This window comes from Chelonia mydas, chromosome 3 (genome assembly GCF_015237465.2).
Source record: "Chelonia mydas isolate rCheMyd1 chromosome 3, rCheMyd1.pri.v2, whole genome shotgun sequence".
Taxonomy (NCBI): Eukaryota; Metazoa; Chordata; order Testudines; family Cheloniidae; genus Chelonia; species Chelonia mydas.
This window is the reverse complement of record NC_057851.1, coordinates 151,088,719-151,116,122: the sequence shown is the minus strand read 5'-3', so window position 1 is coordinate 151,116,122 and position 27,404 is coordinate 151,088,719. Positions and strand designations below refer to the sequence as shown.

Genomic DNA, 27,404 nt, shown 5'->3' with positions numbered 1-27,404 from the left:
GGGCGGGCATGTGGAAGCCCTGGCTGTGCCCATTAACTGTTCTGCCCTGGGGCCCGGAATTGCTGTCAGTGGGCCTGGTGTGGGCTGTAGCAGAAAGAACGCCTATCATTATAAAACAGGTTTCAGAGTAGCAGCCGTGTTAGTCTGTATTCGCAAAAAGAAAAGGAGTACTTGTGGCACCTTAGAGACTAATAAATTTATTTGAGCATAAGCATATGCTCAAATAAATTTGTTAGTCTCCAAGGTGCCACATTATAAAACAGAGAGCGCTCTGAAGGGCTAAGTTCCCACGGTCTCTTTGGATGCTACTGGTGTAAACTTTGCTGGAGAGATGCAAGCAGTGTTATGTGAGAAGGGGCTGTGGCTAGAGCATGTCAGAAAGCTTTGGGAAAAAACTGTCCCTGATTTTTGTAGCAATTGTTCAAAATGCAGAGTGAAATCCTCTGGGGTAGTGACACACATGATTTCTATCTCCACAGGGCCCCTGTTCGAAAGAAAGGAGACTGGTATCGAGAAGAAACTGAATGTTGTGAGACTTGTGAGATGGCTGGTTTGAAGTTGCCCCGCTGTGGAAGCTGCAAAAAAGAAGGAAGTGCAGAGATGCCATTGCTCACCTCTGCTGGGAGTATCAGATCCACATGAACAGCAGCCACACGGACAAAAACAACGAGGAGTCAGGTGGCACCTTACAGACTAACAGATTTATTTGGGCATAAGCTTTCATGGGTAAAAACCCACTTCTTCAGGTGCCACCAGAATCCTCGTTGTTTTTGTGGATACAGACTAACACGGCTACCCCTCTGATACTTAGCCACATGGACATTAACTCAGCACCCCAGGAAGTGATGTGCCACAGAACAAAGTCACAGCAGATCGCTGCTCGTAGGGACAGGAGCGGGAACGGAGCTATGAGGAACATCAGCCTTTACCCAGGAGACAAAATTACTTCAAATTAATCCAGTAACACTTCCACATCTCCTCCCAGCACTTCTCACTGTGACACCCAGCCCAACTCCCCTCCCCCTCCGTGACACCCAGCCCCATCCCTGCCCCTTCCCATCCCTCTCATTGTGTTACTGACCCCCCACCCCCATCTCTCATCACCCTCACTATAACAGTGATGCCCCACCCCACCATTAGCCTTCCCTTCACTCGAACTAGTTTGTACCTTTCCTGCTTTTACACCTCATCTCCCCTTTTATTCCCTCACTATTTCTGCTCTGTGTCTTTCCCTTCTGTGGTCAGAAGGCTCCATAGCACTGAGCTCCGCTGAGCCCTTCTCTCTTGAATGCTGTCTACAGACAAACTGTATTGCATTATAGCTTAACAGGGTAGAGCTGCTGGAGACCTATTTGAATTCTGCACGTGTCCAATACCCACAGCATGGTGTTTCTTGCACTGCTCACTTTGCTTGTGACAGAGGCTTTTCATTTCAAGCAACTGATCGTTTAACACGTCATTAAATCCATCCCTGTATGAAAGGGGGACCGTTAAAACGCCGGGTCCTGAAAGCTGTGGTTAGTGACTGCTTCACAATGACATCTGATTTGGCTTCTTTTATTTTTCTTTCCCTTCCACTCCTTTCGTTTTCTGTCCCAAAGGGGGAAATGGGAGAAATGACCAAGAATGAATTCTAAGCAACAGGAAGTCATTTTCCAACTGGTGCTGTCACTGTAACACATGTTAAACTTTATAATAAACAGGCCAGCAGGAGAAAACAGGTTTCAGAGTAACAGCCGTGTTACTCTGTATTCACAAAAAGAAAAGGAGTAATTGTGGCACCTTAGAGACTAACCAATTTATTTGAGCATAAGCTTTCGTGAGCCACAGCTCACTTCATCGGATGCATACTGTGGAAAATACAGAAGATGTTTGTTTTTATACACACAAATCATGAAAAAATGGGTGTTTATCACTACAAAAGGTTTTCTCTCCCCCCACCCCACTCTCCTGCTGGTAGTAGCTTATGTAAAGTGATCACTCTCCTTACAATGTGTATGATAATCAAGGTGGGCCATTTCCAGCACAAATCCAGGTTTTCTCCCCTCCCCCCCCCCAAACAAACCCACTCTCCTGTTGGTAATAGCTTATCTAAAATGATCACTCTCCTTACAATGTGTATGATAATCAAGGTGGGCCATTTCCAGCACAAAGCCAGGGTTTAACAAGAACGTCTGAGGAAGGGGGCGGGGGTTAGGAAAACAAGGGGTTACCTTGCATAATGACTTAGCCACTCCCAGTCTCTATTCAAGCCTAAGTTAATTGTATCCAATTTGCAAATGAATTCCAATATGGACACAAATCAGATGTCAAGAATTATAACATTCATAAACCAGACGGAGAACACTTCAATCTCTCTGGTCACACGATTACAGACATGAAAGTTGCGATATTACAACAGAAAAACTTCAAATCCAGACTCCAGCAAGAGACTGCTGAATTGGAATTCATTTGCAAAAAAATACCCATTTTTTCATGATTTGTGTGTATAAAAACAAACATCTTCTGTATTTTCCACAGTATGCATCCGATGAAGTGAGCTGTAGCTCACGAAAGCTTATGCTCAAATAAATTGGTTAGTCTCTAAGGTGCCACAAGTACTCCTTTTCTTTTTTCAGGAGAAAACAGGCACCTTTCCCGAGCATGTTTCTAAAGCAGAGATGGGCCTAAACCAAAACCCCAGATCTCAGCATGCTAGAATGCTTGAAAGTGCTTGAAATCCAAACCCAGATCTGGATTTTTCTAATGTCCTCTATTGTTCCAAGGGGACTGAACCAAAACTCCAGGCCTAAACAGCCCCAAACTTTGGAGTGTTCGAAATCTAGATCTAAATACTGTGGCTTAGGGCCATCTCTGTTTAAAGTAAAAGATAAAGCCCTTCTCATTTGGTTCTGTTTTTTCTTGGTATCACACTATCCAACACTTGCAGACATAGATCAAGATAAAGAATAGCAGCTCATGCAGAAATCTCTCATGTTACCTTACGTGGTCTAGTTAGTTTGAAACTGGGTTAGCAGTTTTAGATTGCTAAGATAATAGGGTCAGCCACATCTTAACAGAAATTTTCTTTGTCAATCTCCTCCACTCACATTCGCGATCACATGGACCTACCCCCACCTATTTGCAATCATGGGAACACATGTTCCATTTCATTTTAATAAACCACTTTCCTTGCCATTTGTAATTGCATAACACATCTGTGGACAACTTCAACAATTGCATACGTGGAAAAGTAACAATGGAAAAGTGTTCATGTATTTTTATGGGTTTAGTGAATTGTGGGGGGGGTCATTTTTGGACACCCAACTAGAGAGATCTGAAAGGGGGCTGATTTTCAATGGATTCACTTTCTGGACATTGTCCCTTTAGGAGTGTGTTTGAATATAAACTCCAAAAAACTGAGGAAATCAAAATTTCTAGTCCCTTTTGTTTGTTTCATAAAGCAAACAGTGTTTGAAATACCTCAAAAAGAAAAGGAGTACTTGTGGCACCTTAGAGACTAACCAATTTATTTGAGCATAAGCTTTCGTGAGCTACAGGTATGCATCCGATGAAGTGAGCTATAGCTCACAAGAGCTTATGCTCAAATAAATTGGTTAGTCTCTAAGGTGCCACAAGTACTCCTTTTCTTTTTGCGAATACAGACTAACACGGCTGTTACTCTAAAATCTGAAATACCTCAGTTTTTGCCTCTTGTAAGAATAGAGTGGAAAAGAGTGATACTTCCACAACCACTATATGGTAATTCTTGTCAAATCTTAACTTTTTAAAGGTGACCCACAAAGGGGGGAAATATATTAGGCTTGTGCTACCCATTCCCTTTAAAAATTATTTACAATGAAGTCCTGCAAGTTTAATTTCGATTTTTTTCCGACTTTTTTTAAACTATCAAAAATTCAGATCTTGTCTATCAGCTCAGAAAGATTCTATGACAATTGCAGAACTAACAGAATGATGACATAAAAGAGCTAAACTAAGAAATTGGGAGGGGAAGTGATTTTTGTCACTTTTGTTTAAAACACTTTGGATTTTGTTTGGCGTAGTTAGGAACTTTTTGACTCAAATGCCTAATGAACATTTTTGGGGAAAGGACATCTTCGGCAAAGATTCAACTTACCTGTCCCTTCTATTGAAGTGCACGAATTCATAATAAACTTATAATAAGTCCAAAAGTGTTCCAGCAAAATCATGGAATGACGCACTTGATATTCCTAATATTTCTCAGGCTAAAAACAAGAAGGAAAGAAAAACACAAAAACATTTAGACCTTCTTTATAAATAATAAAGAAACACAAAAGGCCGCAAGTCCAGTCTTTAAAAAATAATCCTTTGCATGTCATCTTTAATGGCAGCCCCTAGATTTTGGCTATTTTTTTTCTCCCTTGGTTGCAAATGCAACAATGTTTTTTCTTATTTTTTTTCCAAGCTAACCAACTGTAGAAGTCTCTTCCTTTTTAGCAGACAGGTATTAATGACTGCGGATTTGGGGAGGAGAAGGGAAATCAAATATGTGGCTTACCGGAATGACAGTCAGTTCTGTTGCTGTGCACTCTGATGGGGTTATCATGCACTCACTCACTCACTCACTGAACATTGCCATGCCGCTGACATCCTACTGCCTCTATTAGTAATGGTTGTTGCCATGGCCACTGAATGATGAATCACTTTTTGAGTCTGTCGTATGAATCTCTCCCAACAAAGTTGGGCTCAGACCTGTAATGCTGGCTATTTTTAGCCACATGCTGCATAATGTAGGAGCTGATGAACATTCATGGGTCTTCATTAGTCAGCCATTTCCAGCTGAAAGGAGGTGGCGTTAATCCGGACCATGGTTAAATGAGAACAAAATGGGAGAGCTGGAGCTCTCAATAAGGCTGGGGACAGGAGCTCAATGAAGGTATCTGCTTGACGCACCTTCAATTCAATTCCACTGAATGCATCCGATGAAGTGAGCTGTAGCTCACAAAAGCTTATGCTCAAATAAATTGGTTAGTCTCTAAGGTGCCACAAGTACTCCTTTTCTTTTTGCGAATACAGACTAACACGGCTGTTACTCTGAAACCTTCAATTGAAGGGCTCAAGCTTGGTTCTGCTGAAATCAATGAGAGTTTCGCCACTGGCTTCAAGTAGACCAGGATTTAGCCCAATACAAAGGAAAGGAATCAGCTCCTTCAAACCATAGCGTCAAACCCCGTTAGGGCTGGGTCAACCCTACTCTTTGGAGATAGATAAACTGAGCCCCATGTAGTTTGGAGGTGGGTGTCTGTCTGTTTCCTGAGCCCTTACAAAACAAAGATATTTAAACCACCCAGGACACAACTTTTAAGAGTAGGGGGTTCTCTCCAACAGTTCCCCTCTCCACCTTTCCCTGTACCTTAGAGGTGGCTGCATTTCAACACCATTGTACGGTTGGGAAAGTGCTTTGGGTTCTGCTCTTGTCCACAAAGTTAGATGAATTTGAAGAATCTCTCCCCGCACTTCCCCCTTCTCCTGCCCAGTTTCCTGCCGATTTGGTCCCAGAGTGCAGGCTGTTTGCAGCTGTTCTTTTCCTTGTATGGCATTACATATGTGCATCATGACACAGCCTGATATCACAAAGCCAGACATGAACGTGAGGTGCTGGGAGTTGGTTGAGCCGGCTCCACTGTGACTGCTTTGGGCTGGGGGAAGGGGCGTAGGATTTCCCTGCTTCCACACGTCCTTCTCCTTGTTTTATGCTCGTGTTGTGCCTGATGTGCAAAATTCTGATCCAGACAGGGAGGCAGATCTTCAACGGGTGTAAATGATCATAGATTCATTTCAGTCAATGGAGCGCTAGACAGTTTACACAAGCTTAAGATCTGAGATCAAAAACACCTCACAGTTCAGGGGTTGGTATCGCCCGTAGACAACCAGCTACAAAATTCAGATCCAGATCTAGGTTCAGATTCTGAACATGCCCCAAAGGTCAGGCTTGTCTGGCTCTGAGGATAGCTCAGGGATATTTCCAGTTTATTTGTTGACACCTCTGGGAAATTTTCACAAATGGAAGATGGGAGCTGGGTTTCTGGTCTCACCCATGAAGCTGTCTCCTCCACCTACCAGAAGGGTGAGGTTCTGGCTCAGAAAACTCAGAAACATCAAATGTAATTTAAAAAACCCCAACAACTTTGTGTCTTGTAAATTTCAGTTTACACATGCTGAAAAATTTCTGCATCTAGGCAACTAAGCCGGACTGAGGACAGCTGTCTTTCTCTCTCACTTCAGCAGAGAGTGTAAAGGCAACACAATACAGGAGCGTGACTGTTTGGAGTGACAGTTCAGATCTGGATGCTCTGACCCAGCAAGGCAACATTTGCCATTTATGTAACTACTATACTCAGTCTAGAAATGTGGTTCCTGAAAACGATGCTGGTTATAGGTCACTCAGTACATACACGATGGCTCATCCTAAACCAGAGGAATGGGAGAATGTAATTATTTTGCTGATTTTCATAGTGAGGCACAGTTTGTGGGATATATATTCATGGCCCCTTCCCTGGCACCACAGGAAAAGAACCAGCCCCACCGCTCATTTTGGCTTTATGTTCCTGCCTGGCAAGGTGATGCCTCTGAAAGAGCATAAAGACAGTGGCCATTTAAGCAACTCACTCCCCCTCCGTGCCTCCTGGCCATCGTGCAGCATAGATACAGCAAAATGACATTTGTGTGGCCCCGAGACAGATGTGATATGTCCTGCTTTCCTCCTGCTGTACCACTACGGAAAGCAAGATCAGTAAGGAGTGGGGGGGGCCCCGTAGGGCACCTGTGGGGTTAAATAGCTACTGCGAGGTCTTTTCACAGGCTCTGCGTTTAAGAGCCCACATGGCTGGATTTTCTTCTGACCCATTGGAGGCCTGATCTTCAGCCGGTGTACATGAATGTAGCTCCATTGAAGCCAAAGGCCCCACACCAATTTACGCCAGCTGCAGAATTGGCCCTAGAAGTGATGTTGTCACAGGCACTTTGTCTTATTCAGTTTTTGCCAGTGGCTAAATCAAACCCAGGGGAGGCTTTAAATTAAGACATTCTCATTTAGATTGAAGGGAATTTGTGTGTAGGAATAAAGGAACCAGCATGTCGGATTACACCAGGGGTCCATGTCATCCAGTGTCCCAACTCTAGCAGTGGCCAGCCAGCATCAAATGTTTTAAAAGAGGGTGAAAGAACCCCTAAAGCAGGCAATTATGGAACAACCTGCCCGTAGGAGAAGTTTCCTCCTAATCCTAGCCCTGAGTGGTTGCTTTATGTGCTGAAGGATAAGTGTTTATAACCCCTTTCATGTTTTTGCTCTAAATAATGTAGCTGAAGCTGTATTCCTTCCTTACACTCCAACTCAGTGAGCCAGATTCAGAGGTAAGGTGTAAAGGGGGGGGTGTAAATTACATATTGAGGAGTTAAGTGTGAATCCCAAGCGAGTAAGGCAGTCAATCTAGTCTAAAGGAGTCTAAGGGCTTGTCTGTACGTGAAATGCTACAACAGCACGGGTGCAGCACTTCAGCATAGATACAATTTACACCGATGGGAGCGTTCTCCTGTTGGTTTAGTTAATCCATCTCCCCCAGAGGCAATAGCTAGTGAGATGGTAGAATTCTTCCATTGACCTACCAATGTCTACATGGGGTATTAGGTCAGTTTAACTATGTCGCTCAGGGGTGTGCATTTTGCACAGCTCCGAGTTGTACCAACCTAATTTTCTAGTGTAGACCAGGCCTAAGTCTAACAGGCATCTACATCAGAGTAACATACACATTCAGAGGGCTAGAAGAAAATGTAAGCCACACACCATCACAACTCTCTCTAGCTCCACTTAAGGTATTGCTGTCCCCACACCAAGCTCAGTCCTTGGCCTCTCTACTGAGGCTATCATGAATGGTGGCAATTAAATGGTCATTTCTGTGTTCTAGTAGGAACCCCACCGACAGCATCAAGATTATTTCATATGAGCCACTAACCAGCCACTATCAGGTGGTCCTGACTTCCAGCCATTAGCAGCAGGGCCAGATTCAAAACAATGACCTCCATGAGAAATGAGACTTTCTAGAGGTAATAATGTCCAGCTTCTACTGACACAGGCCAGGTGTAAATCAGTGGCCTACTAGTCAATAATGTTACAATATGTTATGTTCCCACTCCTGATGATCTGCAGTTGAACCAGTGATCTACAGGTGAAAGGCATTACAGCCCATAGCAATCCCTTGAGCCGTCTACTGTACTCCCCTTCAGCACTATATGTATGTGTGTGTGTCTACGTGCAGAAACCCAGCTCTGACTTGCATTTAACTGCACTGCAACTCAATTCCTGGGACCTCCTGGGCTCTGGCTAGGAATGTACACACAGCAAATGAGGGTCTAATAGCTGTATTCAGGGGGTTGACAAATTTGGAATGGAGCCTTCACTATTGCATGTTGGAAATGTTTGTTTATCTTCCTGCTTCCTCTCCCAAACAATTCTTCCCAGCTGGGGCATAAATAAAGGAACAATAGCTACATATTTTTATGATCTATCTGTGAATCACTGGTAACTAGTTTTTCCATTTTGTCACCCACATGCTTTCTTGTAAAGAGTGGGGTTTTTGTGTGTGGTTTTTTTAGAAAGAGACCTGTGATGGGGCAGAGTGGCCCCGCGCTGGTACTGCAGGGGTTAACCCTTCCTTCCTAGCAGAGGAAGCCATGCCCTGGAAGCTCTGCTGGACATGCTCCAGCTGGAGAACAGGTATAAAAGCCTGCGGAGCTGCTCAGTCTGGGCTGAATGCTGGAGGGGAAGGAGGCATGCTGCTAGCTCTTGAGGTGGAAGAGCCAGCCAGCGCACCAGGATACAGAGGCCAGCTAAGCTGGGATGCACCCTGATACCCAGACAGAGGACTGCCTGAAGTGGAGAGCCCAGTGTTTATGGTAGGATGTGACCCAGGGGAACTTCAGAGGCAAACAGTATCAGATGCTTGGCATGTTGTGGGTGGCTCCCCTGCTGAGCTGGTAGCAAGGGGAACTTGCCACTACCTGGGTTGGGACCTGGTGGAGAGGGTGGGCCTGGGCCCCCCTGCTGCACTGTGGGAATCCTATGGACTGTGGCTGCTAGGCTGCACTACTGCACTTGTGAGGGGATTGTATGTACTCTAGCCATTATGCTGCATTGCTCCCACATGGGGTGTGATTTGTATGGACCTTGGCCATTGGGCCACACTGCCCTAATGCTAGGGGGTGAGTTACCTGGACTCTGACCACTAGGCTGCACTGCCCTGCTTGCAAGGGGATCATATGGACTCTGGACATTAGGCTGCACTGTTCCCACATGGGGAGGGATTTATATGGACCCTTGCCATTGGGCCACATTGCCATGTTGCTTGGGGGTGAATTACCTGGACTCAGCCTGCTAGGCTGCACTACCCTGACCACGGGGTGATTGTGTGGCGTGAGGCCATTAGACTGCAACCGGCTGCCCACAGAGGCGGGCCTGTGAACTTGTGAGTGATAAGGTGTGGATGCCCCATCCAACCCCACCACAATAGGGTGGTGTGGAACCAGGCCTGCCACAAGACCCTATAAAGGAGTTTAAGCTGAAATAGACATTGCTTAAAAAGGTGTCTTAGTGATTAAGCAACAAAATGAGCCTGTTTTTCAGAAGTTGGGAGTGCCTAACAACTTCAATTGCAGTTGATGGGATGTCTGTGTGTTCAGTACCTCTGAAAAATCCACTTCAACAGGAATTTTTTAAATTACGTTCTAGCCATGGTATGCACACCTGGATTTTAAACCTCTCACAGTGCAGGGGCAGTTGGCCCTTGAGAGTGGGGGAGGGAGTGCTGCCTGTTATAAAGATTTGGGGGCACCTGTGCAATTCAGATCCAGGTTCTGATTTCTAGTACCCAAAGCCTGTGCGGTGATTGGATTTGGGATCCTATCCAACTCCAACTGAAGTCCATTGACTCAAGTGCAAGCTGGAATGTGCCCCATTCTGGTTCCAGCTCTGTGACTCCATTTTTTTCATAACTTCCTTTTTTAAATGTCAAATGGATTTTTGACAGCTGTTTTTTTCTCTTCCAGCACAGCATCCTCCAGCACATTACACACAGAAATTCAAGGGCTGTCAGAACCATATGTTTGGTGCAACAAGTGAGCTTTATGCTCACTAAGACCCACAAACTGATGATGCAAATCTGTAACCTAAATATAGTGTGCAGCAAAAAGTCCCTGTTCGAGCACACAATAAGAGACCTCAGGGGATGTCAGATGCAGTTACAGCACAACCACAGCACAGATGCACAGGAGCACAACCAAAGGCAAATAGAGAGCATGCAATGAGCTTTTTGGCCCAAATCTGTCTCACTCCCCCATCCTGAGAGATCTGAGCACCTTCATTAAAACCAAAAAGTCTCTAGCAAAGGCTGACAAGAATAAACATGTAGTAACTAGATCAGATCTTTTGTCCCTTACCTACGGGGAGGTCCAGAACAGAAGATGTAGCCCAGGGGAGTGGGCAAAGGGAGTTTTAAGCCACTTTTGTGCTTCCCAGGGTATGCCTACACTGAAATCAAAGGTGTGACTATCGCACGTATAGACATTCTCAAGCTAGCTTTGATCTAGCCAGCTCAAATAACAAGAGCAGTGACGCTACGGCAGCACAGGCTAGCTGCTGGAGTACATACCCAGGGTCCTGAGTGGGATTGTACAGCCCATGCTGCCACAGTTTCACTGATATTTTTATTTGAGCAAGCGAGTGCGGGTTATGTCTACATGTGCTGCAGTCACACCTCTGATTGCAGCGCGGACATACCCTCAGATTCCAGGCTGCTATTCGGTCCAAAACAATCCTGGACATAACCTAAAGCAGTCCCAGGGGTTGGTTTAGCTTAGAATAACCACCTCAGGGCTGCCTATGGGCTGCATTGTGGATCATAGTCCCCCACAGAACTGCATGCTATGGCCACTGCCCCTCTTGCCCCCAACAGATCCTGTAAACTGGGGCTTGCAAGGGAGAGGGTAGCATAAGGCCAGCGTTCCTGCACTGGAGGCTTTCCTCCCTGTCCCCTTGCAGATCATTTACAGACCTTACAAAGCAGGGTCTAGTGGCCAGAACCAGGAGCAGAATTGGCGCCCATAGGTTCCCTAGACATGAAAAGTAACTACACAGAAGCTAACTTAAGTAAGGTGGCCCTTGGGCTAGGGCTAGGTGGTCAGGGCTTCCCTTTGCAGATTTGAATCTACTGAGTTTGAGCCTCCAGGAAAACCGGCCAGGATGCTTTGCTGCCAAATCTTTGGAAACAAAACCAGTTCGGGTCCTGAACCACTTGAGAACTGAACCCATTAAGGGTATGTCTACACTGCAAATAAAAACCTGTGGGAGGACCGTGCCAGCTGATGTGGGCCAAGGGCCTCAGGCTAAGGGGCTGTTTGCAGTGTAAAGATTTGGGCTTGGGTGGGAGCCCAGGCTCTAGGACCCTGCAAGGTGGGAGGGTCCCAGAACCTGGGCTCCAGCCTGTGCCCAAAATCTAAACAGCAATTAATCAGCCCCTTAGCCCAAGTCCCACAAGCTGGCACAGGCCAGCAATGAGTTTTTTTTATTGCAGTGTAGACATAACCTAAGGTTCCAGATGCTTTAGCTGTGCCCCCTGGCAACACCTGACACAATCAATCCACTTTTATGCCTTTAAAATACTTGTAGAGACTAAAGGGTGGGATTGTCAAGAGCCACTAAGTGAGGGAGGTGTCTCAAGCGTACATTAAATATATGCGTATACATTTTATTTCATGAGACGAAAGCTTTGTGTACCCTGAACTGTTGACCTTCAATAGGAATCTGTAGGACAGCCTAAAGAGATGAGCTTTGGAGTCTTGCCACTTTCGACTATGTAGATGTCTTATACTCTAGTAATTGTTCGTTCTGCAGCTTACATTAACCATAAACATTTTCTTCTTTTAGTTTAATTTTAAAAAGTCTAATGTTTTAGTGTCTTAGATCAGAGGCTCAGTCATCTTGTCCTGACTTTTCATAGGCTTTGTCTAAACTTTAAAGTTTTGCTAGTTTAACTGCACAGTATAGTTAAAGCAGCAAAATCCCACTCGTGCTGATGCAGCTATTCCAGTATAGAAGTACAGGTTACACTGATTCAAGAAACCAGCATAATCCATACTCATGTAAACACTTTTATACTGATAGAACTGTATCTGTACTAGGGTTTTTACCTTTATAGTTATGTCAGCAAAAATCTGCTCCCTCTCCGCAACCAACACAGTGATGACCATAAAACTTTTAAGTGGAGACTAAGTCTTACACTTCCTAAGCGTGATCCTAAACATCCTTGTGGCTGCTGCAGCATTTGCTCACAGGGAAAAGTAACATCAGGGAAGGATTTAGGGTGGGATTGTCAAAAGTCTCAGTGAGTTGGGAGCACAAGTCCCATCAGCCTCATGACATATTTGCTGTGTTTAATGTGAGAAGGGTTTTGTCCTCTTTTTTTTTTTAAAAAGTCAGATTGTCCACTTTTCCCACCTCACTCCATCTTCCATGCCTTTGTATGTGCTTCTGTACTATCCCTCTTCCTATGCTACCTTGCTGCCAGGCTGGGCTTTCCTCTCCCACTGGTGGCTGACCACTCAGCTCTCCTCCTAAGTGGCAGCTACTGGCCAACATTAATGTATTAAGCCTCACACCAATCCTCGCAGGAAAGTCTTAGTGTCATTTTATACATAGGGAAAGCTGAGACGGGGGGGTTAAAACTTGTCCCACCTTGCACAGGAAGTCAGCAGAAGAGCTAGGAGTGGAACCCAGCTTTTGTGGCTGCTAGCCCTTGATCTTAACCCTCACAAACCTTGTTTGCTGCCAAGCTGACACTTTCAAGCACTCCTTATTCTCTAGTTTGTGTTCTTCCGCAATGTATTACTCACTCTTTAGTACTTTTGATGATTGTATATGGCTGTTGAAAGATTCATGCTTTATCATTTCCTCTCTTACAGGCAGGGACTGCTGGGCTCAGATTTGCGTGTCTCCCCCACATTCTACCCTCCTCCCCCAGTTCTCTGGCACATTCATATTTAATATGAATCATTCCTCTTTCAGGCTCCCACAGATAGAAATGTTTCCACAAAAATACTATTGGCTCTCAAAAAGTTCTGTTACTCATGTCTTTCTCATATTATCTAGCACGTTTCTCTAAGGAAGTCATTCGGCACTGCTTCCTAGGAATACATTTGTATGATCTTCAGAATGCAGTGCAGGGATGGGGGGAAGAATACAAGGGAAATGATTTGGGCAGAAACTATAGTAGACTTGATGCACTCATTTCCCAGCAGGTCAGACTTGGGAATTGACATTTTTGAAGACAAATATGTGGAGATGACCATGGGTGTGTAAAGTGGGGGAAGGTTATGAGTCTGTCTATATGCAGATGGGTTTAGCAATGTATGTAGGTGCATGTGTTTATATGTAATGTGTATGTACATGTCACATCTCTAGATTTGGCCACTCTCCCTATCTCTCAAGGTTTCTTTTCCCCCGACATACCACCCAATGCTGGGTAAGTGCATCTCCCTCACAAGAGACTGGTTACCCTTAAGGTGGGAGTGGGAAAAACATGACTGGATCAGCTATCCACGGCTTGGCTCAGACTTGTGCCTTTGTGAGCAATCCTATGTTGTTGTAGCACCTACTAGTTAATGGGAAAGGAGTGAACCCTCATAAATCCATTTTCACAGGTTCATGGCTTTCTGAAACATTCACCCTTAAGGCTGAAATTTTCCATTTTTGGTCTTTGCCTGGAGGTTGGTTTGTTGTTTTGGAAAGTTTGAGCGAACTCCCTTCGGCTGTTTGAGTAATTGGGGCTGGGGAATTACATTTTTACCATTACCAAAAATATAAAATTCCATCCTTAGGTATATTTTAAAAAACAAAATCCAAAGCAGGGCTACAGGGAAAAAAATGAGTGACATGTGAAACCTGGCCTGGAACTCATCCTCATTAAGGATGTTTGCTTTGCATACCCCTAATAGGAAAACTTTATTACAAAAAACCCCACCTAATTTAATTGGGCACCTAATTTAATTGGGGGGGGGGGGGGAATCATTCTGAGCAGAATTGGGTGAAATTTTCCAACAAACTTTTTTGGGGAGGGAAATGTTTTTTCTCCAAATTGTTTCAGTAAACTAAAAAGTTGACATTTTCAAAACATTTCCTTTAGAAATCTCCTGTAATTGAGCATTTTTTTTAAAAAAAATGCTCAATCTAAACCATGTGTTGTTGGACCTGAAACAATTTTTTTGATTCAGCAAAAAAATTTTTTAAATGAAATCATTTTCAGAATTGCCAGCAAACCAAAAAACTTCTTGTTTGCTCAGCTCTATTTCTGAGCATAATTCACTGGCCTAATTCAGGTGTATGGACAGTAATTATAACCACCTCCTACTTGCTCTCACCTAAGGATCTATTTTAATTCAGATGGTAGATCCTGAACACAGGTGCCAACTTTCCAAAGTGCAGGGGGAGGGGGATGCTCAGCCCCCACTCCACCCCTTACCCCATGGCCCCAGCCCTGCCCCACCTTTTCCTGCCCAGTTCTGCCTCCCTCCCCCTGAGCACTCCACTTCCTTGCTCCTCCCACCCAGAGCCTCCTGAATGCTACAAAACTGCTGATAGTGGTGGGCAGGAAGGGGAGGAGCTGATCTATGGGGCTTGCTGGTGGGCAGGATGTGCTATGGAGGGAGCCAATTGAGGGCTGCTGGTGGAGGCTCAGCACCCACCATTTTTCCCCTGTGGGTACTCTAGCCCTGGGGCACCCAGAGAGTATGGGCCTATGGTGCTGAAAATCCCTAGTTCAGCTCTTCCTGATGAGTGTAAGGCCTGGTCTACATGTGGGGGTGGGGGAGCGATCTAAGTTGCGCAGCTTCAGCTATGTGAATAATGTAGTTGAAGTCAACGCACTTAGATCTACTTACCACGGTGTCTTTGCTGCCGTAAGTCAACAGCTGATGCTCTCCTGTGACCTCCTCCTGTGCCTCTCACCCTGGTGGAGTACTGGAGTTGACAGAGCGCTCAGCGGTCGATTTATCGTGTCTAGACTCGATGCGATAAATCACCCCCCCCTCCCCTCCCCGGGATCAATCGCTGCCTGTTAATCCAGTGGGTAATGTAGACAAGCCCGTAGTGTTCATGAACAAGGTTTGTTACACAAGCATGCTCAGTGGACATCTGCTAAAGTTTCTTCAACAGAATAAAGCCTGCCCCTTTGGAACATCACTGCATATGCTTCCTGCCAGACCTGATTAAAGGGCAGAGACAGACAGAAGCTGCTGCTGGGACAATTTGCACAGAGATTATAAAAGTGTCTCCTGGCAACACAGCCAAATCCTCAATGGGGGAGATACCTTTATGTCAGGAACAGGTAGAAATTGGGGCATGGGGAAAAATTGCAGATCCCAGGATTTTAGTCTCTCTCTCCACACTTTCTGCATTTTATAGTAATCTGCAACATCTAAGCTTCCAATTTTAAAGGCCCCACGATCCTTTCAATTTATGCACACAGAAGAGGGAGTTCTACCTCTGCAGCATGGTCCCCTTGGCCCTGTGGAGCTGAAAGCCAGGAAATTTGATCCATATTCCCAATCCTCCCAAAGCTTTGGGAGTACAGCTGAGCAGGAAATAGTCCATTTGACACTGGACAAAACTGAGACCTTTTGAGATTATTTTATTTAAAAAAAAATAAAATAAAACCCACACCAGAGACACACTCCAGCATAGCTAATACCCAAGTGATTAGGGTACTCATCCAGGATCCACAATGTCCCACTCCAACTCAGATGTGACTATACTGGGATGGATATGGATCTCTCTCTCTTTCTCACCTGGATTAGAGAACCTCTCCAGGAAGAAGTTTCATTGTAACTGGTACATTCCCATAAAAAGTTTGAGCTGAATCAATGAATCACTATTTTCCTTTGAAAAACAGGGTTGGAAAATTCCTGTCCTTTTCAATTCAGGAGTATTCAGCTCTGGGCTTTGTCTAGGGCCCCCTCTAATATGAGAACATGCACAAACACAACCTCCACATACCCAGCCCTCACAGAGCCACGTCATACTTCTGTTAGCACGTCTCTGAAAGGGCTTCTGGCTAGGCAGCAGGTTTTGCAGCTGAGTGATGCAAATCCCACCCTCCTCTCATGCCCCAGGAGCGGAGAGCATTCTGCCTCCTCTGCCAAGCTCTCAGACCTGCTGGCTAGGAAAGCAAGAGCCTGAGTCTGGTCCCTCCTTGATATCCCACGAGTCATCCTTCCCTCCTTCTGCTGCTGCAGCAGCCCCTGAGCCAGCCTTGTAGAATGATGATTTACAGCCTCCTCCTCTGGCAAAACTCACCTTAGGAAACCTCATTCTGCTTAAAGAAAAGGAGTACTTGTGGCACCTTAGAGACTACCAATTTATTTGAGCATAAGCTTTCGTGAGCTACAGCTCACTTCATCGGATGCATACTGTGGAAAGTGTAGAAGATCTTATTATATACACACAAAGCATGAAAAAATACCTCCTCCCACCCCACTCTCCTGCTGGTAATAGCTTATCTAAAGTGACCACTCTCCTTACAATGTGTATGATGGAAATGGCCCAGCTTGATTATCATACACATTGTAAGGAGAGTGGTCACTTTAGATAAGCTATTACCAGCAGGAGAGTGGGGTGGGAGGAGGTATTTTTTCATGCTTTGTGTGTATATAATAAGATCTTCTACACTTTCCACAGTATGCATCCGATGAAGTGAGCTGTAGCTCACGAAAGCTTATGCTCAAATAAATTGGTAGTCTCTAAGGTGCCACAAGTACTCCTTTTCTTTTTGCGAATACAGACTAACACAGCTGTTACTCTGAAACCTCTCGTTCTGTTTGTTTCATTTAGACTTGCTGCTGCCTCTTTTATACCTTTTCCCCCCCCCCTTTAGCTTCTTGTTGAAGTCATAAAATAGTGGGTTCGCGGGTGCTATTATTTGAAGGAAGTTTTTTTTTTTTTAAAGACCTCACACACCTCTCATATTTTAAGTGCAGCTTCTTAGTGCGTGTCTGGGCCCCTACATGCCATCTTACCTGTTCGATCTACAGGACTGGGCCTTCTGGAGCCTGGGAGTTACATAGACAGAAGGGATCCTCGGGATATGGCTCTGCGGTCTCAATTTTGGGGAAGCATTTCATTCATTTCTGACTTTAAAAGGAAATCAGAGTTTGCCCCTTTTAAATTGCATCTAACCTTCCCCCATGTTCATTTTAGAAAGCACAGCACGTTTGATGTGATTTTAGATTTTGGGGGCCCAATTTTCAAAGCCAGGCATGCAAACACAAATGCACAATTGTGCACCTCTGCTGTGTGTGTGCAAATTACTGAGATAGCATGCACCTACTGGCTGTTGGTATGTGCAAATAGACAGCTATGGGCCTGGTCTTGTTCACTGTTACACCAGGGAAAATCCAGTCATTTCACTGATGGGAGTTTGGACTCTAGAATGATGTGACTGGATTAATACTGGTGTAGTATAAAAAAACCCTTGGGCCTATGGACCAGAGTCTCAGCTGCATGGCTTGAGTTAGTTATAGCACCTCAGGATCTGGTTCTGTGTGGTTTGTGCATGCAAATACCTGATTTGCTTTTCCTTAATCTTCAGGAACTTTCTGAAGCAGCCCATCAAATAGTACTAAAGAACAAAGAGTAAATAGCGTGGGACACAATTACCTTGTCTCTTGTGTTAATGTCAGTGATCTTTTGCTTGCGTCATGCCCTTTTTTATGCTGACAGTAGTTGGAGTGATTTTTAGTTTGTGGGTACAGTGGGTGTAATTACAGCTGCAAATCAAGAGCTCATTTTTACACGCTCAATGACTCTCACACATTTGTGAAAAATGAGGCCTGATGCATGCAGAGAGAGGTGGAAAAAACCTAGTGGCAAGAGAGCACCTAATTTGGAGGTACAATTGCCACCACTGTGTACACAAACAACAAATCACTCAACATAGCAGCAGGATAAAAAGCAGCATGACAGAAGCATGCGATTAATGGCAGTAAAACAATACGTAAGGTGATCATGAACAATCATTGTGTTCATTGTTGCTATTTGGTGGGTTACTGAACTGAGTACCTGAAGGTGAAGGTAAAGCAAAGCAAATATTTACATGCTGAGAAGGCCAGTTAGACACTTAGGGCCAAATTCCACTCTCAATACCATTCACAGTACCATTCCAATGAATATCGTGAAGTCACTCTGGCTTTATGCCAGTATTACTGAGAGCAGAACTTGTTTGTTTCTACTGTGTTTTCTGTAAGGTGCCTAAAACATTTAACAACCAACCTAAGACAAAGTGGTCATCATGATGTACCACTAAATACTTGTTGAGATTTTCTCCGAGTTTATCTCAAGATCCATTGTCTGCAATTATGTGAACAAGAAGACCATTTGTGGTTATGCTGCTAAAGTGAGGGTAACTAAATTCCATGCTTCAGGGTGTAAACTAGTTGTCTGCAGGGGTCAGGAAGGAAATTCCTCCCAACTCCTTTTCCCCATGTACAGTATGACATATATAATAAGATGCATGATGGGGTTTTGTTTTTTGTTGCCTTCCTTTGTAATATCAGATTAGATGAACTAATGTTTTGATCCTGTATGATAAATATGCTGTAATATATTTCTCCCCTGCTTTCTTAAAAGTGCTGACATTATTGATAACGAGACTGAGGCTGGCAGAGGACAAAGCTCTGTTTCCTAGTTAGGCCCCCAATATCTTTGCCTCAGGAGGTCTCTGTCCCAGCTTCCTAGGTTCCCTGTCCTATTCATTCTCTCTCTAGTAAGTCTGATTAAATACAAACAAAGGTGCAAATCCTCAAAGATTTTTAGGCTCCTAACTTCCCATAGCCCCAGAAGTTGCCTGGCATTCTTATTAGATAGGGATCATTCTACTTAGATCTTAGGCATTAGAGACCAAACCTTTAAGTCCTCATTTAGGTCAAACCCTCCTGGAGACAGCTTTCTAACATGCAACCTTAATGGGTCTCACTTAAGGTTAACTAGGCCAGCTGTCCTGTCTAACTGAGGGCTTGTCTACATTACCCGCTGGATCGATGGGCAGCGATCGATCCAGCGGGGGTCGATTTATCGTGTCTAGACTAGACACGATAAAATCGACCACCAAGCGCTCTCCCGTCGACTCTGGTACTCCACCGGAGCAAGAGGCGCAGGCGGATTTGATGGGGGAGTGTCAGCTGTCGACTCACCTCAGTGAAGACACCGCAGTGAGTAGATCTAAGTACATCGACTTCAGCTATGTTATTCACGTAGCTGAAGTTACGTAACTTAGATCGATCACCCCCCTCAGTGTAGACCAGGCCTGAGTCAGCAAAGCAGCTCAGCTTTTCTCCATCCTCATCTCCAGACAAAAAGGAAGCAACTCCCATCTACTCCGAGGGATTCACAAGACTTGACTAGGCTCCAGATTAAATATAAATCCCACCAATCAGACAGGAACAGCAGTGGGGTAATTGTGCATCTCCTACAGCAGCCACCTGTAAACCACCTCAGCACTTGTTTAAGGCTCATGGTGGTTTGCCACAGCATGGAAACTGGGTGAGCTGCTTCTGCTGACCCCCAAAAGAACTTGTACAGTCCCCTCCATATGTACATATGGATCCTCTTCAGCAAATAAAAGGGGGGGGCTTCTAATCCTGTAAGGCAATTCCAAGATCCCATTATCAGCATTTCTTGAACGGTCATGACTGAGTCTAAGACTGAGATGGTCAAAGATGCCTGAAATTCTTTCCTAAGCCTCGCCATTTCTGACCCTTCACAGATTTCTCCTGTGAACTCTTGAAAATGCAATTAAAATAAAATTAAAAAAAACCCACACAGCTCATGTCTGAAATCTCTGATTCAGCCAGTCTCTCTGTCTATAAAACATTCATTAATAAAGCCAGCCTTCTAGGACACTGATTCAATAGAGGCAACTGTCTGCCTCTATCCCAGTTCATCAAAAGTTCATTAGGTTTCTGCTCTGGGAGTGCAGTGTTTAATTCTGAGCTGAGCTCTTTTAGAAGTCAAGGGGACATCTCATTTAATGGTTTAATGCCCTTGACATTGCCATTTGCTAAGTTGACAGTGCAGTTCAGCAGCCCTCCACGCTCATTATGCTCCTCTATAGAGAGACTTATGCCAGACTCCCTACTGCTGCAAACTGGTATGACCTTATGAGAGTCCATGGAGCTCCTGCCAGCTGAGGATCTGGTCCTTTAGCTAACAGAAATAAAGCAATCAATCAAAGCCTCCTTTTGCATTGCTGCAGTGTTGTGGATTCCAGTGAGTACCTTGACCAGACATTTCAGCTTGGCTATCTGAGTGCATGTGTACATACACACACCCGCACCTGAAATTTGTACTCACTACCCCCATACCTAAAATATATCCATAATGAGCCATGCGAGATCTAACAGTTTCCGTGGGGATGATATTCTTCTTCACAATATGGCCTGAATTACTGCACGATACTGTACTCTTAGGGCTTTATCTAAAGCAAACTGAAGTCAAAGGGACTCTTTCCATTGACAGTGAGGGCTTTGGATGAGCCTTAAATCACTGCTGCATTCCACCTCAGAAGTTGCTAAACTTTACAATACTTTGGGATCATTTCAGCCCTCACTGAAACAGTATGAAGCCATGTTGGAAATTTATGATTATCACTAGAAATATTCAAACTTCGGCATTGGCTACATGTCACATGGAACCTAAGTCTTGTGGCAATGCAAAGATCATCTGCATAACTGAATCTTCACACATCAAGGAATTCTGGTTGGTCATTTGTGCGTACATTAAACAGCAAGGGTGATAGCACTGAGTCTTGGGGCAATCCATTCCACTTTTTCCATCAATTTTTTCCCACCATCCATCTCAACACAGAAATGTTGATTCTCAAACAGGAAGGAGGAGTCCTGGATTATCTTGCTATTTCTCTGAATTCTTGCCAGTTTCAGTAGAAGTGCACAATGGTTCACCATGTCATAAGCAGCTGACAGATCAAAAAAACACAGCCCCTGCAACTTTGTAGGTTTTGAAACCATCTTTGATGTACTGAGTTAGGTTTACAACTTAGTCACAGCATAAACATCTTGGAGGGAAACCAGCTCAGTCATCAGTCAGCTGCCTGTCTGCTAATGGCGCTGTTCTACCCATTATCATGTATGCACATTGCTTGTAAGCAGAGTAGAGTAAAGATATTGGTCAGAAACTCTTTGCAGAGTTAGGGCTTTATGTGGTTTGAGTAGTGCAACCACTTGGGCCTGTCTCAACAGCCTCGGTATCAACTCTTGCATGGATGCAGTGTGAAGTCAAGCAGCCACTTTTGTGCTCTTGTCCTGAAGTGTAATAATAGTTCATTAGATATACCATCAAGTCTGACTGCCTTTCCACAAAGCCCATTGCCAAATCTGCCCACATATCTATTCAAGGGACACCATCATAGGATCTAATCACATCAGCCACACCATCAGAGGCTTGTTCACCTGCACATCTACCAATGTGATATATGCCATCATGTGCCAGCAATGCCCCTCTGCCACGTACATTGGCTAAACCGGACAGTCTCTACACAAAAGAATAAATGGACACAGATCAGAAGTCAAGAATTATAATGTTCAAAAACCAGTCGGAGAACACTTCAACCTCCCTGGTCACTCAATTACAGACCTGAAAGTCGCAATACTCCAACAAAAAAACTTCAGAAACAGACTCCAATGAGAGAGCGCAGAATTGGAATTAATTTGCAAACTGGACACCATTAAATTAAGCTTGAATAAAGACTGGGAATGGATGGGGTCATTACACAAAGTAAAAACTATTTCCCTGTGCTAATTTTTCCTCTACTGTTACTCACACCTTCTTGTCAACTGTTGGAAATGGGCCATCCTGATTATCACTACAAAAGTTTTTTTTTTTCTCCTGCTGAAGTTGCGTAACTTAGATCGATCCCACCGTAATTGATTAGTCTAGTTATAGTTGGCATGGCAACACCCATTTTTTCATGTTCTCTGTGTGTGTATATATATATATCTTCCTACTGTATTTTCCATTGCATGCATCTGATGAGGTGGGTTTTAGCTCACAAAAGCTTATGCCCAAATAAATTTGTTAGTCTCTAAGAAAAGGAGTACTTGTGGCACCTTAGAGACTAACAAATTTATTTGAGCATAAGCTTTCATGAGCTACAGCTCACTTCATTGGATGCATCTAACAAATATATTTGAGCAAAAGCTTTCATGATGAAGTGAGCTGTAGCTCATGAAAGCTTATGCTCAAATAAATTTGTTAGTCTCTAAGGTGCCACAAGTACTCCTTTTTTTCTTGCGGATACAGACTAACACGGCTGCTACTCTGAAATTAGTCTCTAAGGTGCCACAAGTACTCCTCATTCTTTAGATAAGTGAGATGTTTTCAAGTTGGCAGGGTTGATGAAATATCTCCAAAATACTTAAGGAACTGGCTGAAGAGATATCTGAGCCATTAGCAATTATCTTTGAGAACTCGTGGAGGATGGGAGAGATCCCAGAGGACTGGAAAAGGGTGAATATAGTAACTCTATAAAAAGAGGAATAAGGACAACCCAGGGAATTGCAGACCAGTCAGCTTAACTTCTCCACCTGGAAAGATAATGGAGCAAATAATCAAACAATCAATTTGTAAGCACCTAGAAGATAAGGCGATAAGTACAGTCAACATGGATTAGTCAAATCATGTCAAACCAACCTAATATTCTTCTTTAACAGCATAACAAGCCTTATGGATGGGGGAAAGCAGTAGATGTCATATCTTGACTTTAGTTAGACTTTTGATACTGTCTTATATAACCTTCTCATAAACAAACTAGAGAAATACAGCCTGCGTGAACCTACTATAATGTGGGTGCAGAACTGGCTGGAAAAGTGTACTCAGAGTCATCATTGATTGCTCACAATCAAGCTGGAAGGGTATATTGAGTGGGGTTCTGCAGAGATCTGTCCTGGTTCCGCTTCTGTTCAATATCTTCATAAATGGTTGGAATAACGGCATAGAGAATACATAAAGTTTGCATACGATACCATGCTGGAAGGAGTTGCAAGTGCTTTGGAGGATAAGATTAAAATTAAAAATGATCTGAACAAACTGGCAAAATGATCTGAAGTACATAGGATGAAATTCAATAGGACAAATGCAAAGTACTCCACTTAAAAAAGAATAATCAATTGCACATATACAAAATGGGAAAGGACTGCCTAGGACAGAATAGGCAGAAAAGGATCTGGGCATTATAGTTGATCACAAACTAAATATGAGTCAGCAATGTAACACTGTTGTGAAAAAAGCAATCATCATTCTGGGATGTATTAGCAGGAGTGTTGTAAGCAAGATGCAAGAAGTAATTCTTCCAATTCACTCAGCACTGATAAGGCTTCAGCTGGAATATTCGCAAAAAGAAAAGGAGTACTTGGGGCACCTTAGAGACTAACCAATTTATTTGAGCATGAGCTTTCGTGAGCTACAGCTCACTTCGTCGGATGCATACTGTGGAAATTGCAGAAGACATTATTATATACACAGACACCATGAAACAATACCTCCTCCCACCCCACTCTCCTGCTGGTAATAGCTTATCTAAAGTGATCATCAAGATGGGCCATTTCCAGCACAAATCCAGGTTTTCTCACCCTCCGCCCCCCCACAGACAAACTCACTCTCTTGCTGGTAATAGCCCATCCAAAGTGACCACTCTCTTCACAATGTGTATGATAATCAAGGTGGGCCATTTCCTGCAGGAATCCAGGTTCTCTCACCCCCTCACCCCCCTCCAAAAACCACACACACACAAACTCACTCTCCTGCTGGTAGTAGCCTATCCAAAGTGACCACTCTCCTTACAACGTGCATGAAAATCAAGGTGGGCCATTTCCAGCACAAATCCAGGTTTTTTAACCCCCCTCCCCCACAAACACACTCTCCTGCTGGCAATAGCTCATCCAAACTAACCACTCTCCCCACAATGTGCATGACAATCAAGGTGGGCCACTTCCAAGTTTAACCAGAAGGCGGGGGGGGGGTAAGAAAAAACAAGGGGAAATAGGCTACCTTGCATAATGACTTGGCCACTCCCAGTCTCTATTTAAGCCTAAATTAATAGTATCCAATTTGCAAATGAATTCCAATTCAGCAGTTTCTCGCTGGACTCTGGATTTGAAGTTTTTTTTGTTGTAAGATAGCGACCTTCATGTCTCTGATTGCGTGACCAGAGAGATTGAAGTGTTCTCCGACAGGCTTATGAATGTTATAATTCTTGACATCTGATTTGTGTCCATTTATTCTTTTACATAGAGACTGTCCAGTTTGACCAATGTACATGGCAGAGGGGCATTGCTGGCACATGACGGCATATATCACATTGGTGGATGTGCAGGTGAACGAGCCTCTGATAGTGTGGCTGATGTTATTAGGTCCTGTGATGGTGTCCCCTGTATGGGGGTGGGGGGGTGAGAAAACCTGTATTTGTGCTGGAAATGGCCCACCTTGATTTTCATGCACGTTGTAAGGAGAGTGATCACTTTGGATAGGCTACTACCAGCAGGAGAGTGAGTTTGTGTGTGTGGTTTTTGGAGGGGGGTGAGGGGGTGAGAGAACCTGGATTCCTGCAGGAAATGGCCCACCTTGATTATCATACACATTGTGAAGAGAGTGGTCACTTTGGATGGGCTATTACCAGCAAGAGAGTGAGTTTGTCTGTGGGGGGGCGGAGGGTGAGAACCTGGAATTGTGCTGGAAATGGCCCGTCTTGATGATCACTTTAGATAAGCTATTACCAGCAGGAGAGTGGGGTGGGAGGAGGTATTGTTTCATGGTGTCTGTGTATATAATAATGTCTTCTGCAATTTCCACAGTATGCATCCGATGAAGTGAGCTGTAGCTCACGAATGATCATGCTCAAATAAATTGGTTAGTCTCTTAGGTGCCACAAGTACTCCTTTTCTTTTCGCGAATACAGACTAACATGGCTGTTACTCTGAAAGCTGGAATATTGTATCCAGTTCTGGGCACCAGACTTCAGGAAGGATGTGGACAAATTGGAAAAAGTCCAGAGGAGAGTAACAAAAATGATTAAAGGTCTAGGAAACATGACCTATGAGGAAGGATTGGAAAAAATGGGTGTTTTTAGTCTGGAGAAGAGAAAACTAAGGGGTGACATGAGGACAACCTTCAAGTATGTAAAAGGTTGTTATAAAGAGGAGGGTAATTAATTGTTTTTCGTATCTACTAAGGAAAGGACAAGAAGCAATGGTCTTAAACTGCGGCAAGGGTGGTTTCAGTTGGACATTAGGAAAGACTTTTTCTGTCAGGGTAGTTAAGCACTGGAACAAATTGCCTAGGGAGGTTGTGGAATATCCATAATTGGAGGTTTTTAAGAGCAGGTTAGACAAACACCTGTCAGGGATGGTCCAGATAATAGATAGTCCTGCCTCAGTGCAGGGAACTGGACTAGATGACCTATCGAAGTCCCTTCTACTCCTATATGTCTGTAAGTGACAACATCAGGTCTTGGTTGCAGTTTTGAAGTGATAAGCTAGAGGATGATGACCTAAGTCTTGTGATGCCGTTTCTGTTACATGCAGGGGCAGGAGCTGGGGAGGGAAGGAAGGAGGGACAGGAGTAGAAGAGTTTTTAATCACTAGAGAGTACTCCCCTACAGAATCTGGAACTGAACCAAGGATTCCTGAGCCTCAATTATCCTTGTTGTCAGCAAACATGTATATGAAACCCACTAGCAAAGTGCCCCCATGCTCCTCTAGGGGCAGGTTCACATAGATAACAGCCTTCTACTGCTACCAAAAACTCTGTTATTTCAAATAGTAGAGGACTGTGCTGTGTATCTGAAGATCCCAACTTGCTGATGACCCAAATGGAAGACCGATGTGGTTCCATGTAATGGAATTTTTGTTTTTTTAGATATGTACATTTTCAGAAAACCTGGGAAATTAAATGATAAAAAAGCAAAGTTAAAAGAACATTAAAGTTGCAAAATCAAGCACTCAAAAGATAGGAAATGCTGGAATAAAAGTTGTCTATGTAGCCTCCTAAAACTGTAGCTTACAAGCCTGTTGCACCCCAAGTCACACAGAAAATATGCATGAATTATACTATATATAGTGTGTGTGTGTGTGTGTGTGTATATATATATATATATATATATATATATATATATACACATACATACACATTCCCATTCCCAAAAGGGCTAAAAGTCAGCCTTGCTGGCTTCTTTACCCAGTTACTTCTTGAATCAAAAGCATCATGGCTCCATAGTTCGTCTCCCCACTCCCCTATGCACAAGTTGGTACCTAGTGTTTTATTCAGCCAGTATTAATCAAGGTATCTCCTAGCGTACCGTAGCTTGTAGGTGCTCACCATGGCAGTGCAGCATCCTTGTAGTGAACACAGGCACTTACCTGGTCTTTTTTACTCTTGTGTGAAGAAGCAACATGAGCCAAATATTGAATGAGCTTCTTGGTGTTCTCTGTCTTACCAGCTCCCGATTCACTTCTGCAAAGACAGAGCCTGGGATTCATTCATTCTAATTTCACATAAATAATGCTTCTTATGAACCTTGGGACCTTCATAATAACTCTAGCCCATTATGGATTATAGAAGGGGGATCAGTAAGAGGAAGTGTATAGCAACCAGCCTGGTTTTTCTGCTTTTTCACTAAAGCCTTTCCTATCTTTGAGTGGGTTTGCATGCTTTGGACTGGGTGCCAAAGCTGGAATGGGATCAGTTCACGCTTGAAAGATCAGAAAGGTGAACTTTTGTTTTCTCTAGTGCAAAAAAAAAAAGGGCTTAGGCTGAAACAGGAGGAAGGTGGGTTAAAGTCTGATAGGAAGCTGTGAATAGATGGTTTTTATTTTAAATGTTCCATCCATCCCTTCTCTGTTCTTAACTTTCCTCCCTTGTAAATGTCTCCCATACCAGACAAGTCCATACATCATCATCCACCTTGAAATGCCACGTGAGGCCTGGCTGTGAGGGGCTCCTGCTGCTCAGGTCACCAAGTACAAAGCCTACAACTTGATCCCTAAGGTAACATTATCCTCTTCTGTTTAATACCATTAAGCAAAACCACTTGTGTTTGTCCACTTAAGTAACCAGAGAATGTATTCTGGCAAAGTTACAGGATATCCAGTTCCAGCGAGGCTCTGTTTAGACAGTAGGGTAACTGGTCCCCATGAAAAAATCCATGTGCCAAAAAAAAAAGAAAAGAAAAAGTGCTGCTGTACCCATTTGGGTTGGGATTTTCTCCGCTTGTTAAGCAGGGTTGGTCTCGATCAGCACTTGGAAGAGAGACCATAGAGGGCCTGTAAGAAGTGTC

The 27,404-nt window shown here is 43.9% G+C and overlaps 1 long non-coding RNA gene across 3 annotated transcripts in view; it reads left to right on the top strand.

The window, feature by feature from the left end:
* The first annotated feature begins 8,764 nt into the window (after window positions 1-8,764).
* The window catches only part of LOC114022363, a 30,335-nt gene continuing 11,695 nt past the window's right edge, over window positions 8,765-27,404 (top strand). For 2 of the 3 annotated variants that reach the window (XR_006289783.1, XR_006289782.1), the window contains exons 1-2: window positions 8,766-8,913; window positions 27,008-27,115. This is a non-coding gene — a long non-coding RNA (uncharacterized LOC114022363). Of the gene's footprint in view, window positions 8,914-27,007; window positions 27,116-27,404 lie in introns of all 3 variants that reach the window. The other variant, XR_003566475.3, reaches the window with a different exon arrangement.